Raw genomic sequence first — 16,908 nt, forward strand, 5'->3', positions numbered from 1 at the left:
TACGGAGACAATTTATTCTTTCTAAAAACTCTGAGTATAGCTGTGGGAACACAGACACCTTCACATGACAAACTATTACCTGTGTAATTTGTTTCCCCCGTGTCCATTTATTTATAGGATACGAGAAACAAATTAGGAGGAATCAGGAAACATTTAATAATTCTTTAAAAGTGAACAAATATGCACTTTAAGAATATTAAAATGCATTGTTATCTTGTTTTACAATTATAGACATGTCGATGACCCCTGATCTAGAGCAAGCGAAGTGCGCATCTCCGCAACGCGGTGCATTATGGGTAGGCCGGCACTGCACTGTCATTGAAAACGAATAGAGTCTAACGGGGGAAGCCCTGATTTGGACCATTTCAACCGTAGGAAAGTTGATGTTTTTTTATTGAATCTATTTTAAACATGCATAGCGTGTCATTACTTGACTGCCCTCTGCCGGGACACGACAGTTAAGCCTATTTAAGTGCTTATTATTTGAATGAATGTGTGCACTTTACCGGGAGTTAGACCGAGGACACAACACCGGGACGCGATCAAGAGACGGGTAGGAGCTTTCTTCACTGAAGGGGTCAATTGGGGCTAGAAGCAGGCTCTTAAATGACAGTTTTTTCATTAGTTTGTTTACATGTACGTCTTCTAGCAAGCTTTGTAATGCTTCCTTCTGTTCCATCGCTTTCAGGATATTGACAAAATAAATGTGTTTAAAAAAAAATCCATTTTAGTCTCTTATACGTCCGTTTGGATCTTTCTTTTCTGTCTGGAAATTGGGAAGAGTGAACGGAGGTTTACAGGCGTACACTTCCGTCTTCTCGAGCTTTGCAATGTTTTTTTTTTGTCGATAAACTCCATTAGGACAGTTAAAAATGCCACCAAGTGCACCTGTCGTTTTGTCACTTAAGTCATTTAAACAACGCTTGCAAGCTTTAAGGTGTGCAGTTACGCAAACGCGTTCAGCACTCCATTCCCCGCCATTCAAATGACGGCTTTGTTTGGTAGCAAGTTATTTTAAGAACTTGATTTATACGCATGCGCAAACGTAATGCACACATCGCTTATAGTGCGCTTTACATTAAGAAATTTTCTTTGCTTTCACAACAGTTACTGTATATTGTACAAAAACATTAGCTTGCTTAAACGTTAAGATACATATGAAAGTTTTTAAATTGAATGAATTAATTAATGATAGTGCTAATAATGTAAATAGGCTGCTAGAGCTCAATTAGGTGTGTTTAAATAACTGTTCAAACCTCATCGAGAAACACATCCAAAGAAATCTACAACAAAAAGTATAGAGCAGACACAATTTGGCCTTTTATCTGCATGATGTTTTAGTTTGACTTTGTCCAATTATGAAATGTCTCTTTTGTACAGTATCCTATGAGATGTGGAGGTCTCAAAAGGGTCACCTACTGTTCGCTAGTTCAATAGCCGTCTGCTTGCTTCTTTCCTCTAGCCCCCTCAAGCAGAACTCAGATTTTTTTCCCCCTCATTTCTTTTTTCCACCTTTTGTATTCATGGAGCAAAACTCACATGTAGTAGAACTTTTAGAAAAGGTTGAATGTTGGCATTCTATGAAATGTCAGCATTGGTCGTCGACCCAAAGCTCACTTATTCCGCTGTGTGATTGGATCCCGGCGGCATGTTGAGTTCATGGCAGAATCACACTCAAATCGGAGGCCGTTGGAGTACTAACAGATGCCATGGCAGCGAGGAGGGTGTTGATTGGTCATTAGAGAGGCCACACTCCTTCACTTGCACTCTTGAGAAGACCCTTGGTCCTCACACATTGTTTATCTCACAACCCTTATGCCTTTCTAGTTTGGCTCACCCATGTGACTTTACTAAATTAGCTCATTTACAAAAGATCAAGATGTCATCCAAGTCTTTGTTCTGTTTCCTCCGAGTCAAATTAAGCAGGTATAATTGCTTTCACCACTATGGTATTAGTGTAAGGTTGGATATAGTAATGACTAGGGTTGGGCATTTTAATAAATGACCGTGATCAATCTTTTTTTTTTTTTAATGATTCATTATATTTAAAAATAAATATTTTCATTATAGATGGGTGAATCCTATGAATTACAACTTGTTGAATGCTAGTATCGTGTCGAGCAAAATAACACTGCGTGTTATGTTGTTAGTGCAATTAATCAAATTTTAGACCTTCTTAATGGCATTATTTAAGGAAATGCTGGACATGCTGTATGTACTTGTCAACATTACATTTAATTCCTCATCTTATGGTTCAACACAATCCAAACCTGTCCCTAAAAGGGAAACAGTTAGTTCGATACTAGTAATGGACTTTTAAATCCTCAGTGTCAATCCGTAAGTATAATGTTTCCAGTGTGCCAAAAAGTAAGACTTGATTTGGCATGCCTTTGTAACAGCTTCACCCCATGTTCTCAAGCATCACTTTTTTGTTATTGTCTGGAGTCATTTGTATCTCCCGAGTCCCTACTCAGAGTTACTCATCCATTCATTGCTCTGTCGGAACCTGGTGCTTGTTGGGTCCAGTTCCAACTTAATATCATTGAAAAAGACTGAAGGTATCTTTGATTTGTTTCTAATGAATGGACTGTATCATGATGCATGCACCATTTCCACATTTGGGGTACGGTGGCATGCTAACTTCCGGTTGCTAGGCTAATGCATACTGTAGCAGTAACGCTGACAGCATTAAAATGCTTCATAATACAGTATACTCACTGTCTCCTGGAATTAGAAGTAGAAATGATGTATTACTTTTCCAATTGCTCCAGTTATTCAAGTGTCGGCGAAACGATCAAAGCAACATATCTGTTGCACAGCACATGCAGGTTCTTGTCTACATAGACTTGCACGGCTTCTATTGAGACATTCAACTTTGTTTATTGGCACTTAAACAACCTAACTGTAAGATGAAGATAAATGTTGGCACGGCTCGAGACTTTCTTGATCCCCCGTACCCACACCTTCGAGACGGAGCAGCTGTAATTATCCTAGCCAGGTGCCGAGCAGGGACAGAGGGAACATCAGCGGCCAAAGCTGCACCTAGCTCACCGTTGTTAAAAATTCACAACTTTGATGACATTTCCACCTTGAAAAGCACCAGCTCCAAACTATTGAATATATCTTTTACATAAACCCGCATGAACAAGCATTTAAAGAATGAAGATCATTTTCCTCCAAAAGCCGGAAACACATAACCCGCCGCACCTTTGCACCGGAAATGCTTGATGTACTACATATGTCCTTCATATGGTCCCTTACATGGAGTGATTTAAGATCCTAGTATTTGACTATCAGCACAGTCTCTGTCAGTAGTTGACCTGTCACTATTTATAAATGGTAATAGGGTTCCCTTTTTTATTTTGTGTTTATTCTCTTTTTAACACACTTTTCAGTTACTGCCATTGCCTTTTTCTGCTCATTTAATTTCTGTTGGTAAGCAAAAGTGTTGAGTCATTGTTGCACCTTGTAATATTTTTTAATCAACCTTTTCCACAGATAGTTTGCCGACACAAACAAGGCAAAGTTTTTCAGTCTGCTTTCAACTGTATCGCATGGATACACGGGCCTTTCGGGGACCATGGAGCGGGATTCTCTTTTGGTGCCATATGACCTCGTGACATGCAGTGCTTGGCGCACTCCCTTAGAAACATCCAACACCCTCTGGACAGCAGTTGTTTCATCAGAATAGTGTGTATTGGCCAAAGCATGAAGCACTGGGCCTGAATGTGTGAGGTTGGGTTTTGATTGGTGACAAGGTTATTGCTGTAACAGCAAGAGGTGAGCTATTTGTAGATCGGGCATCAATAAATTATGCCTAATCTAATAGTTTTACCGCAATCCCTCTTTATTTTTTAATTTTTCATTTGTGTTTACAATAGCATCTAGATGGGAAAAAACATGGAAATACTTTGAGGCATGGAGAATCCACTGCAGGCTATTTATAGACTAAAACTGGGGAAATGTAGGGCCTGATCAATAATTTAAAATGCGATGATTTTGATAAATGCGGAAGTGGCTCATCGCATCACTTTCACTCACAGCTTTACAGACTTTACTGTTGTTGTTTTTGCTGGCTGTTGTTTGTGTGCGTTCATGGTAATAGACCTAAGTGAATATATTCCTCTGTGACCATTCTTTAGATCCTCTGGGTAGCTGTTGGATTATTAATGTTAAAACATGAAGTCAATGAAGCAAAAACGAAATGAGGACCCAGCTGAAAGTATAAGCTCTTCTTCACACGTATGTCAAGAGATGACTGTCGGTAACGAGGAATATGTGTAGCACAGCAGATGGCATTTGTAATACAAATATACATACATGCCTACAAATACACACAACCAATCATTTGGAGGCTTAAGTACAATGATTGGCTGGTTCTTATGCATGTAATACCAAGATGCCCTAGTTTCACCCACAAATCAACTGGATTAGTTCACTCCTGCTTTAATTTTGCTGTGGTGATACTAATCTTGCCGTGCCTTGACAAGTGGGGCTAATAATAATAATAAAAAAAACTCTACTCAAAAATCTTTTGACTTTTCACACTGTTATTGGAAGCAGATATGGGATATTTAAGACATTTCGTCTTAAACCAATAAGAGGACTCCATTTTTATGGCTGTATCATTTGACAAACATCTTGTGTTGATGTGCGGACCTCAAAAGTCAAATTCAAAACTCACGACTATATTGTAAAAACTAGGGGTGTGAATTGCCTAGTACCTGGCAATTCGATTCGTATCACGATTCATAGGTCACGATTTGATACCAATTAACCCCGATACGAATCTATAAGTTGATTATTGCGATTACAATTGTTTTTTTTACTCAAATTTAGAAAATACTAATGAGTAAACTTGTACATGTACACTGTAATATTTGTATGAAAAAGTTATTTATTTATCTGAAACTTCAGACTTATAACTCTGAGCCACTGTATTTAACAAACAATCTGTTGCAATCTGTTTCATGTTAGAACAGCATTGAAATAAATTATTAAGGCTTAATGGCCATTAACATAACATTCTTCCATGCTAAATGTGTGAACCCTAACCGTAAGTAAGACGTTTTGTTGAATATTTCCATAAAAAATCTGTTACCACGTTAACATGTCACTAAGTAAACCACCACCAAGGAAAAAGAAAACTACAGTTCAGTTAAAACAGATCGGGCTAGTGTGAATGCAGACATGGTTACGCATTTTTAAAAAAGAAAAAAAAAGAAGTGCTTCTCAAGCTTGGAATGACTTAATCATGGATATGCTCTCCCGGCTTGCTTTGGTTCTCTTGGGTGTGGAGATTGGATGGCCATATTAAGAGTGGCACAGTGTGATGAAGGCAACAAAGAGGAGCCATGGACAACAATGGAGTTAATCCAGCATTTTTTGTTTGTTCTTCTTTGCATAATGTATGGTTATTTATTGAAATAGGAAACAGATTTATTTTTTATTTTTACACCCATTCTACAGTCCACAGATTGTAATACAATAACTAAACTCCTTTAGAACTGCATGGAATGGAAAGATGGAAGGACAACAAACAGTTGGAATGTAGAGATCCATTATTTTGATACCTTTGACATATAAAATATAAAAACTTACATACACTGTGAAATTTAGACCAATCGAAAAAGATTAATTCTTTAGAGACTGGTATTTGGACCCTCTCTGAACTATTGCCTTGTAAGCTAATGCAAAATGATCTCTAAACCACATGATGTAAAAGACAGATATGTATCTTCCATCGGTAATTAAGAAAATCAACCTACTTATTGACATGATATGAGTACTGGTATTCTGACATCCAGACTCTTAATTTAGGCACCAAGAACAAACCCAAGTCAAGCAGAACTAGTGGTACAAGCCTGCTGTCTGTGCTGTCATTTCAGTTTCTGTCCTCACTATTTACATGTCAACAGCTATGCCTCCAGGGTATGTCTCTCTGTTCAAGGCTACTCTGATGTTGCCTTACACCCCACAATTACTGTGAAGATGATGGCGTTTACATGCATGTTGTAGCTCTATTGGCCCTTAATTTGGGCTTTGGCCTATTTTTCAGGACAGAAAATATAGGTCAATCTTGATGCTTTTGTGGATGTCTTAGACCATTTATCATTTGAAATGCTACAATTTGTTTACAGACAGACAGTCTGTGTGACCATGCGATACTTAGATTCACAAGCATGTCAGTCATTGGCTCGTCTCAGTTTACTGTGTATTTTAAATTGTAACATGGGTATTAATTGCCAGATTTTATATCCAGGAAGGCAATCTCTGTTAATACCAGTTGTGCTCTGTAATTCTCATATTTTTTATGTGGGTCTGATTCTTTAAAATGTTTAGTATAGATCTGTGTGTGTATCCGAGGCATAGGCTGTATGCTCATACGTTCCCTAACTGCTCTTTAATAACGGCTGCAAGTCCAAGTTATACTCCAACATTAATATGTAACTTTTTATAAATTCCTGTGTAACAGCGCCACAGAGTTGCAGTGTATTCACAGCACAGAATTTGTTTCCACACCTCCACCACAGTGCAATATATCATGTAGGGCTGCGCACTATAGCCAAAAATTCATATCATGGTATGCAGTAAATAGCATCCTTTAACTGTAACAGTATATGTCACAATATCCAATTATGGGTAAAACATATTTTTTAGTTAATAATAATAATTTAATTAATTAATATTTTCTGAATAGGTTTGTTATGTAGCCCAGAGAAGCAAATTTGTTAAAATAAACAACAAACACAAATGTGAATTAGAATAACTTTTAGTGTGCAAATTAAAAGTCCCTGTGCAAAATAAATTAAGCCACGTTAGCTAGCCAGCCATAGCTTGTACGTAGGTAGCTAGAGCGCCGCAAAGTAGCTTGCACTATTTTCTGTCGAATGTATTTCTAAAAATGTTACTGAGCAGTGTCTGAATTTTGGATTCCTGGATTTTTGGTGTCTTTAATTTCCTGACACATTCCCGTAATGGTTCGGGCGGGGCCACCGTTCATGTCGAATGCTGAATTCTATTTTGAATATTCGAAACAATCAGTATTTTGCGTTCAGTCATTTCCCTAGCAAAATATGGATGAGCCATAGTGTTTTATAGCTCTGCAACAGGCTGTTTCTATAGTTACAAATTAGTCTAACTGTTCTCAACATCAATTGCTCACTTCTTCAAGAACACAAAAATAAAGTGGATATCGTAAACATACTTATTTCACAGAGGTCTTTCCCCACTATATCTTGAGGCTGTCCGTACAATCAGATTGATTACTGTCCGTTCTGGAAAGCTGGTAGACCTCTGAAACAGGTGTTCAACTGTAAAAGCAAATTGATTGCTGTTGAAATGAAGCCCTGGAACTAGGCATGCACCAATACCACTTTTTCCAGACTGCCTCTGAATGGTTGCATTTTTCCCCAAAAATTCTGATAAAATGGTATCTTTGGGTTCGTGTCTGGCATTTTTACTTTTTATCCTTATCATGTGAGCGTAAAAACACCTTTGCCACTCACCAATGACACAATAATACTTAAAAACTGTACATTGTGTACGTACTCACGATTAATTTGATGTGTGGGATGTCAAGACGAATGCAGTGGCAAATTACAGCTGTGCTTGCGAGTCATGACTCACATCATAGAATAATTAAATGCAGATCGTTTCCTGGTTTTTATTACCGTATTATCATTATGTTTGACCTATTGCAATTTTTCAGACAGGCAAAGATAGAAGCCTTCTTGTGAGATATGCTAAGGTGCCTTCAGATATGTAATTGTACAACCTCAGCAGTATTTGATAGATGTTCCAGTGAACTTTTGTACATAGGGGAATAGTTGAATTCACTGTTATTTATAAAAACAAAAATAAAAAAATACTATTTGTATTGTGTACCAGCATTTTGCCCACCAGTCCTGCAGAACTTTGAGCTTTTATGTGACACTCTTTGCTTTTAACGGGTACAGATGTTTTGTCTTCCCTGTGGAAAGACTGGCTGACTGACTTAAAGTTGGAATGCCTGACTGAGAGCTGTCTTTCTGTCAGCCTTTGCATGTGAACTTCAAATCACAGCTCAGCAGCAGCGTGCATGTAGCCGCCAAAGGCAAGGCTTTTCACTGTCATCAGCACCATGCTGCTGCCTCTGGGTGCTGTGCCATATGACATTAACAGAGATCGATCCTCTCCACACCTCAAGGAGCTGCCGCGCGACACAGTGTTTTCTGTGATGCCGCAACCCACCACCTCAAAGAGTGAAAAGAAACTCTCCCCTAAGCATCTGCTGCTGACTGACAATCACCTGATCACCGGCTTTCCTTAACTTTATGTACATCCAAAAACTTCGTTTTGTCACACTCCTCAAAATAGGATTCCTATCCATCTGTCTGTCAAAAGAGAGACCGAACCAGCGACCCCCAAACCTCTAAAAAAGAATTCGACAAGGAATCACTGCTTTATGCTTGGTCACCAGAAAATATAGCACAGTTTCTCGGCAAACTAACCAATAATACATCTGAATATATACAATGAAGAACCCAGTGATTTGCTGCATGGACGTAGTCTGGACCAGCTCTTAATTTTCCAGGTGTGTCACATGGTAATTAATCACTGCAGAACAGTTTGCTTTTTGTTTTGGCACTTTGTTGTCAGTATTTGTTTTAAAACACAGTAACATGAGAGTGCTTTGCTTGCATCGTCAAATATCTCAACATTTTGCCCTATTCCTATAAAAGCCTGTGCATAACCTTCCACTATAAATCTTTCAAACATGCTGTCTGGTGTTGTGATAAGCATTTAACTTCAGAACTCAAGTTCATTGTCCTTATTAGAACTAGAAATGAAATTTTCATCCCTTTTTTTCCAAAACAAGATAGTATTTCAAATTGGCAGTGCAGAAATAGCACAAACATACATTCAGTCTTGATTGATTGATTGATACATTATAGTTACTGATTTGGTCCATATGCCAAAATTGGTGTTTCCAAATGTCTTATTTTGACTAACACAAAAATAATCAGTCTGCTTTCACGGTGGGCTACAAAAAACAGTGGATATTTATTTACTGTTAAGAGGCTGATGTTCCTAATATTTGGACAATTTAAATTTGCACAAGGTCTGATGATGAATCGATTATCAAAAGAGGTATAAATTAATTTGATAATTGATTATTTTTCAGGTAATCTATTAATCGTTGCAACTCTACTGCAACATTTGAAACCTGTAAAAGTCATCAGAGCAGATAAGAAAGCTGCATGGACCAAAGTTATTGACTCACTACCAGAAAACAGTGCCTCTGCTGGTTGTAGCCAAGTCATGCATTCCAATGGACGATAAATTAAAGGCTTCAAGATATGATTAACATAATTTAAAAACAAACAAACAATTAATGGGCTCAATAAACACTCACACCCCTAGTTTTGATTGTCTGCCATAAACAAGGACGCACACAGATTTTAATGGATAATTCCAGACGGGCAGTTGGCATTTTAGATCTAAATTGTTCAAATATGATTTTCAGTACTTTACTTTTCTCTGCTGTTCTCGCTGTGGTTGTTCTGATGGAGTCAGCGACTGCCTTGTGTCTTACAATTTTGCTGAATGTGTTTTTCTGCTGTTACTTTGGCTGCGTAAGGCTTGCCATGGATAGCTGACTCGTGTAGCTTTAATGTCTGTGATGTTAGCTCTTGAGATGGTGAAACAATTTAGTCCTCAGGCTCTCTTTATTCTCACCTTTTTCCTACAAGGCTTGCAGATTACGGTCTTGTGTCCATGCAAAATCTAAGATCCGCCTGTGAGTGAGGAAGATCCACACCTGATAACTCAATATAATACCGGCAAAAACAAGGCTTGTGCCCGTTTGTTCATTTTGTTTTTAAAGTCATTACGGGTCCTTACCTTTTAATAATTCAGTTTTTTGTTTTACATAAATGGGCTGCATGAAGATAAATGTGTGACATTAAGATGTACGTATAATTATTTAAAAAAAAAAAATCTTTCATCATTTATGGAATTGTCATCTTTAACCTGCAGTGATGACATCCTTGCTCAGCCATCTGTCCTTCAATGCTCTATTTGGGAAGAAGAGTTTGAGCTATATTTCATACTTTGTCAAGCTTCATAGATTTTATTTAGTCGTAAAAATGTTGCCTTGATACTGGTTACATCCTTCTTAGCTAGCCAAACAAATATTGAGCACGTTGTGTTGAAGATGCAGTCAAGCAGAGCCTCCGTTTGACGTAATGTTGGACCAGTATGGAATCTGACTGGAAATATCAGCACTGATATGTGGTGATACACAGAGGCTGTCACAAAGGTTGCCTCCATATGCTATGCCACTCATTCGTGAAGCTGTGAAATTGGGTTGCATCCCAACTAGCCTGGAGACAGTATCGCTTTCACTTCTCTCTTTCCATCTCTGTCTGTGCATCGCTCCACTTCACCCCCTCCCTCCCCCTCTGCTTTTCTCAGCTTGTCCCACTGAAGCATTTTTCTCACATCGTCGGGAAAATGAAACAACTAATGTGGCATTATTAGGGTCACATCATCTCAATGCAGCTCTGTCTTTCGTCTTCTTCCAGTGAGGCTGAGGCTGAGGCTGTTGTTTATCTTTTCAGATGTACATGAAGAAGTGGATTAGAAAATCCCCCTGGCCACGATCTTGTGCATGTGAAGCTTGCCAGTTGTTGATTTTTTTTCTTTTCTTTTTCCGTCTGGAAAAGCACATGCAACCCTTAGAAGTTGTTTTTCCCTCCTTTTTGTTGGCTTGGGTTGTAAATTGTAAAATAAAAACGAACATCTATTTTTAGGCTTGGATAGGATCAGTTTTGAAATGTTATTCTTAATGTTCTGCATTCACGGTGGCAGGTTGATTCAAATGACCAGTTAGAAAATGTTGCTAATTTTCAAAGTCAAATTGAATGAAGGTAGTTAACAATGTACTCACTTGAGCCTCGCACCACCTCTTTCAGTTTCTCATTTGTAATTTACCTAGTGTGACCAATCAGTTTTTAATAAACTTAAGGACCATATCATCTTTACTCGAAACCTCTGCTGACTAAATCAGCATGAAATGTAATGCCATTTACCGCGTCGAGGCCTGGTCTATTGGTAAAAGCAAAAAAAAATGTTGTAAATGTCCAAGTGTGTTTTTTTCCGGCTGGCCTTTTGAAAGATGCCAGTTAATCTGCTTACTCTTTAAACTGCAAGCGAAGGAGTTGGGCCTCCTCCCAGCCAGAATAAGTCTACTGATCCAGAAGTAAAGCGATGACCACCACAGTTATTCCTTCCTTTAGGTTGCACCCCGTCTGATCTTCTTTAGCCACCCTCTTAGGGAAGAAAGCTCCTTCTTCTGACAATGGCCTTTTTTTGCCATATGTTGGCTTGACATCTTCATCAGGTTCACAGCAGGGTACCTTAGTTAACTTTCACTCCACTGCCTGATGGGATTTTCTCCCTCTGTTTCCCCAATCGGCCCGGGCTCAAAGTCTAGACAACCTCTAGCGCAGGGTCCCTCCAGCCCTATGTCCACAATGGCCGTATTGTGGATGCTTACCAGCGGCAGCTTCCTCCTGTTACAGCATTCTGGCTGCTGCTAAAACAATGCTTTTGTACGGGGGCATACGAATGAGGCCTAATCCACTACATACTGTGAAATAAGTCTCTCTCACAGATGAGAGAGCATGCAAGAAAAACGGATTGAATGAAATAACTGCCAAAGAGGTTAGAGTGCAGCAGTTTAACCCCTGGCCAAGAAAAAGGGAGGAAAGCAGGCAAAGGGAGCGAAAGAAAGGAGGAAACAAGAAGAAGCAGGCGCAACATCCCTTCATCTGTGGAGCACGGATGGAGGAGAGAGGCTGCCGATGGCTTTCACAGTCTCTCTTCTCACCAGAGGAGCTGGTGTTCACCATATGGGATTTGGCCTCCCTTAACAAACAGGCCCCCTATTCACACATAACACATATTCAGCCGTTTGTAGAATGAGGTGAAAAAAGTGTTTTTTATGCTTTTAGAGCAATGGATGGCCATAAGGGCTCCAAGTCTGTGTTTGATTCCCACAGTATAGAGGCTTTCATCTTTGTGTATTCACAATGGATTTGGGGTTAGGTCTTTTTCTTGTTTTCAACGGACCCTAAATTCAGGCCATTGAGTAGATGAGATGATCCTGCGGACACACTGCGGGTGCGTTTCACATTTATCACTTTTTCCCAGCACGCATAGGACATTTTGACGTAACCTTAAATCAACTTAAGACTTACTTTTAGTTTTTTGACAAAATGGCTTAAAGTTAAATACTTCACATGCAGTCCTTGTGGGCAGTATGAGCTTCCTGACACATGGCATCTTGTGCCAACTTCTTCTTCCAGCCAGCAGCATTAGGAATGCCATTGTCTGCCAATAGCTCCTTTTTGTCTTGTTTGGAAATCCCAAGAAGCAAAAATGTATGCCAAAATGAAGATGCCAGCACTTTTCATTTTTAGCCTACTTGGACGTGCCAATACGCATAGAATTATGAAGACAATTGTCATAAGATAGGAAAAAAAAATATTTTTTACCTCGCCATGCACATATAACACATCAAATACAAGCCAATTTACGCAGTTATTTTTTATTTTTTATGGAATGAAGGGTACCTTTCACATTTGAACTGTTTAGGCACCTGGAATCGCTACCTGTACTCGATAATACTTTAGAGGGGAAATCAACCCCCAAAAATCTTTACAATAGTATCTTCTATGAACTATAAACACAGTATTCTGATAAATATTGCGTTTCTGGAATATGAATTACATTAAGCAGCTAAATTCACCCCTTTTTATTCAACCCAGGGGCGGCCATTTTGCCTCTTGCTGTCAACTGAAAATTACATCACAGTTACTCAGGGCTCCGGCAATGACCAATCACGGCTCACCTGTTTTGTGAAGCTGAGCCGTGATTGGTCATTCCCTGAGCCCTTAGCAATTGTGACGTCATTTGCAGTTGACAGCAAGTGGCAAAATAGCCACCCTCCGAATAAAAACAGATTTGGCTGCTTAACTCATATTGCGCATCCACAGCCGTGTTTAGACAAGTGGGACATACATACAACATAATTATTGTAAAGACAATTTTTGGGTTGATTTCACCTTTAATGTGTGTTTTTATGGTAGTTAATATTAATTTAACAATAAAATGTCAACATTTTTCAATTAACATAAATTTTTCTATATAACATTTGACAAACAACAACATCATTAATTTAAAATGAGCTGTAGAAGATGGAGTAAAAATAAATAACGGTATAACATTTTATAAGTAATAAAGTATAAATATAAACAAACAATAAATCAATACATGTGTTACAAAATATAAAGTTATTGGTTTTACCATCGTTACAATACACTCCATATACTCTAGTTGTGTGGCTTGGTGACGGGCAGCTGTACATTTAGTCGGGTCTTGCACTACTCCGTTCAAGTGCAGCATAGACAATCGCCAGCTCTTCCTCTCCGGCAAAGTCAATTTAGGGCGCACTCACACTAGGGCCATTGCACCGTGCACAAGCATGCTTGCTGCTAAAGTCCGGTAGTGTGAGCGCAATCGAACCGCACCTGAGTAGGGTTTGGATCCCTAGTTTAGCACGATTGGGAGAAGTGGGCCAGAGAAAGATACGGTTCGCCGCACATGCGCACTCGCCGCACGAAATGTAACCATGACGTGTCGTATATAGCGAGCGTTCAGAACTGTTGACCATACAACAACCAGAGCGTCCCTAGCAAAGAGATGGTGGCAGCAGCAAAGGGCTCAAGTTGGTCTGATGATGAAGTGCGGTACTCCTATGATGACTTCTTCTTGCGTGAATTAACGTGATGACGTATATTTCGGAGGCAACTGGGCCTGGGCACGTTTTGGTTAGAGTCATGTGAGTGCGGGCCGGAGGGGGATAGGGGAGGGGGGGGGGCAATCAGGCTTCAGTACGGTACGGAAGAAATGGCCCTAGTGTGAGTGCGCCCTTAGAAAGATGCTCTTCTGAACCAAAATGTGGTACCGTTTGTTTTTATGTGAATCGGTGCTTGGTCGTAGCGACCACAATCAATCCATACTAAAAAAATTACTGACTTTTTTACCCATTCCTAGTGTCATCTGAGAATGGCAGAGGTTCATCATTTCTCTTACATATTCTCCTCATAGCCTCCTGCACCTTCCCTGATGCCCTGCACTCCGTTCCCAACACCCTTCACCTATTAACCCTCCTCTCGCCTCGCTCACTTTCCACCGCTGACTTTAAAAGACATGTGTCTCAGGAATAACCAAAGCATTGATTTTTTCTTTTTCACCATCCCCACCACCCCCTCCTCTCAGTAAATGTGCCATTGCTCAGGGGCTGCTTACATGTTGCCCACATGCTGACTGTTGAAGGTCAGCCATGCTTGAAGGCCCCAGGGATCAATGGACATGCTACCATATAGTAAATAATCTGCCATGAGCTTGCTGTCTCACTGTAAACATGCATGTGACTGTTTACATGGACCCACGTGCACATGGCAGGGTCCAATGGTCACACCTCGCTTGTCGCCACATTTGGCCGCCACTATATTCTTGGGTGTGAAATTAGGAATCCACTTCTGGATAGGTGATTTCAATTCAATTCACACAGAACAGGTCTGTTTAGGTTGTTTTCCCCCTGGTCATATTAGCTGCCAGCAATACCGCAGCCAATTTACTTATTTTAGCAGCTCTCAATATTCAACAATAATCAATACGATTTTTGGGGAAATCTAAGCCTGTATCCCACTGAGAGGTGAAGGTTTGCAAGTGTTTTTGAGAGTAGCAAATTTTGTTTTTCCATCAGTGTTCGTTCAAGGTCGCACATGATTACATAGACATTCACCATCAGTTGTAATGGCCGCAAACAGTTTTCCTTGTCACCAAGAAAGTTAAACCAAGCAAGTTAAAAACGTTTTTGTGACAAGAAAACTTGTTTGCGTCCATTATAACTGTTGGCGAACGCCTGGCAAACGTCTTTGCGACCGTTTGTGACCTTGAACGAACCCTGATGAAAATCAACATTCGCTACCTATGCAAACACTCGCAAACCTTCGCCACTCAGGTGGATATGGGCTTTTTTCCTGCCTCTTGTCTTTTTCACGCCACCACACAAACCCGAAACGTTGAATTGTTTAATAAAAAACAAAGATATTGCTGTTCCATTCATCAATATCTTTGTACCTCCCGATTTTTATGTTGCTCTTTAAAAATTAATAAAATAAAATCATCTTTGTGTCCAAATTTATATTGATCAACTGAAATTTATGGCCTGGATTTCCGAATACATGATTGAATTGGGACAACTGTAGTTTCTTGGCTGTCATGACAAGAAGTTACTCTACTGTTTGAGACATATTCAACTGTTTATTGTCAGGCTTATTGGCAGTCTAGGTACAGTAAATCACAACCATATTCAAACTGTAACAGTACATGAAGTTGTGATTTTAAACAGTAAATAACACATTTTTATTTAGATTACTTGCAAATTCTCTCTACAATACCCTTCAACTAAAATATGATCCATATTTATGTGTGCATGATAAAATATTGTACCTCCTTAATTATAGAGGCCCTCTTTTTATTTATTCAGTCAAGACACCATGAATTGCGACATGTAGTGGTGCAATCAATTCAAATTTGAGTGTGTGGTTTGTAAGGAGGGGAGGTTGAATTAACAGTTCCAGGATCTGTCATGGTGACATTTGTGTCCCCGGGCGGAGCAGCAGGGGTCCTTTTCACCCCTGTAACCTTCAACTTCCAGCCTTAACCCCCTTCAGGCCCCCTCTTGCGCCCTCTACACGCCCAGTAAGAGAGTGAGAGAATAATGCGGGGAGAGCAAGGGGTGGGGGCTTCAGGGGAAAGGAAGGTTAGAAAATGTGAAACAATGAGTCGTCCTCAGAAATTAGGCAGAAGAGTGGGGTTTGTATGAATGCAATAAAGATGTGGAAAATAGTGTCAATTGACATTTATATGGAGGTAAATTTGGTGCAAAACTAACTTGTGCAAAAAATGTGTACCTGTAGAAAAAAGTCTAAATTTGTATCTGTAAAAGTCGTGATTTGTATCTGTAAAAAAAATGTGTGCCTGTAAAATTTTTTTTTGTGTCTGTAAAAGAAATGTGTACCTGTAAAAAAAAAAAAATTGGGTCTGTAAAATAAATTTGTACCTGTAAAAAAATTTTTTGTGTCTGTAAAATAAATTTGTACCTGTAAAAAAAAAAATGTGTATGTGTAAAACAAATTTGTATCTGTAAAAACAAATTTGTACCTGTAAAAGTCATGATTTGTATCTGTACAAAAAAATTTTTGTACCTGTACAAAAACTATAAATTTGTATCTGTAAAAGTTGTGATTTGTACCTGTAGAAATGACAACTTGTAGTCAAAGAAGTCGCCACTAGGAGTCACAAGTGGGTTTTCTGCTGCTGTTCTGTGACGTGAGTTTTGCCCCATTTGTTGCGCTACAAATGGAGCAAAACTAATTTGTACTTGTAGAGCGCCGTGATTTGTACTTGTAAAGAAGGGGGCGGGCTCTGGTGTAATGAAGGGTTGTTTTGACCAATCAAGTGAGAAGGATTTGAGCGGATTGGAGCGCAACCTCATTGGTTTAGCGAACGACGGTGGCGGGACTCGCGGAAGGATACAAGCAGGACACATCGTCGCCAACCAACATACATATTAAGAATACTTCTTAATATGTATGTTGAGGAAGAATACTTCAGTATTCTTAATATGTATGTTGAGGAAGAATACTTCAGTCGACTGAAGTATTCTTAATATGTATGTTGGTTGGCGACGATGTGTCCTGCTTGTATCCTTCCGCGAGTCCCGCCACCGTCGTTCGCTAAACCAATGAGGTTGCGCTCCAATCCGCTCAAATCCTTCTCACTTGATTG

The 16,908-nt window shown here is 39.4% G+C and overlaps 1 protein-coding gene across 2 annotated transcripts in view; it reads left to right on the top strand.

The window, feature by feature from the left end:
* Window positions 1-16,908, top strand: part of dennd1b (DENN/MADD domain containing 1B) — a 138,262-nt gene that overhangs the window by 8,017 nt on the left and 113,337 nt on the right. The gene's annotated exons all lie outside the window — the stretch shown is intronic.

The sequence above is a fragment of the Leptonotus elevatus genome, chromosome 11, assembly GCF_054856555.1.
Source record: "Leptonotus elevatus isolate MCC_2025b chromosome 11, RoL_Lele_1.0, whole genome shotgun sequence".
Classification (NCBI taxonomy): Eukaryota; Metazoa; Chordata; class Actinopteri; order Syngnathiformes; family Syngnathidae; genus Leptonotus; species Leptonotus elevatus.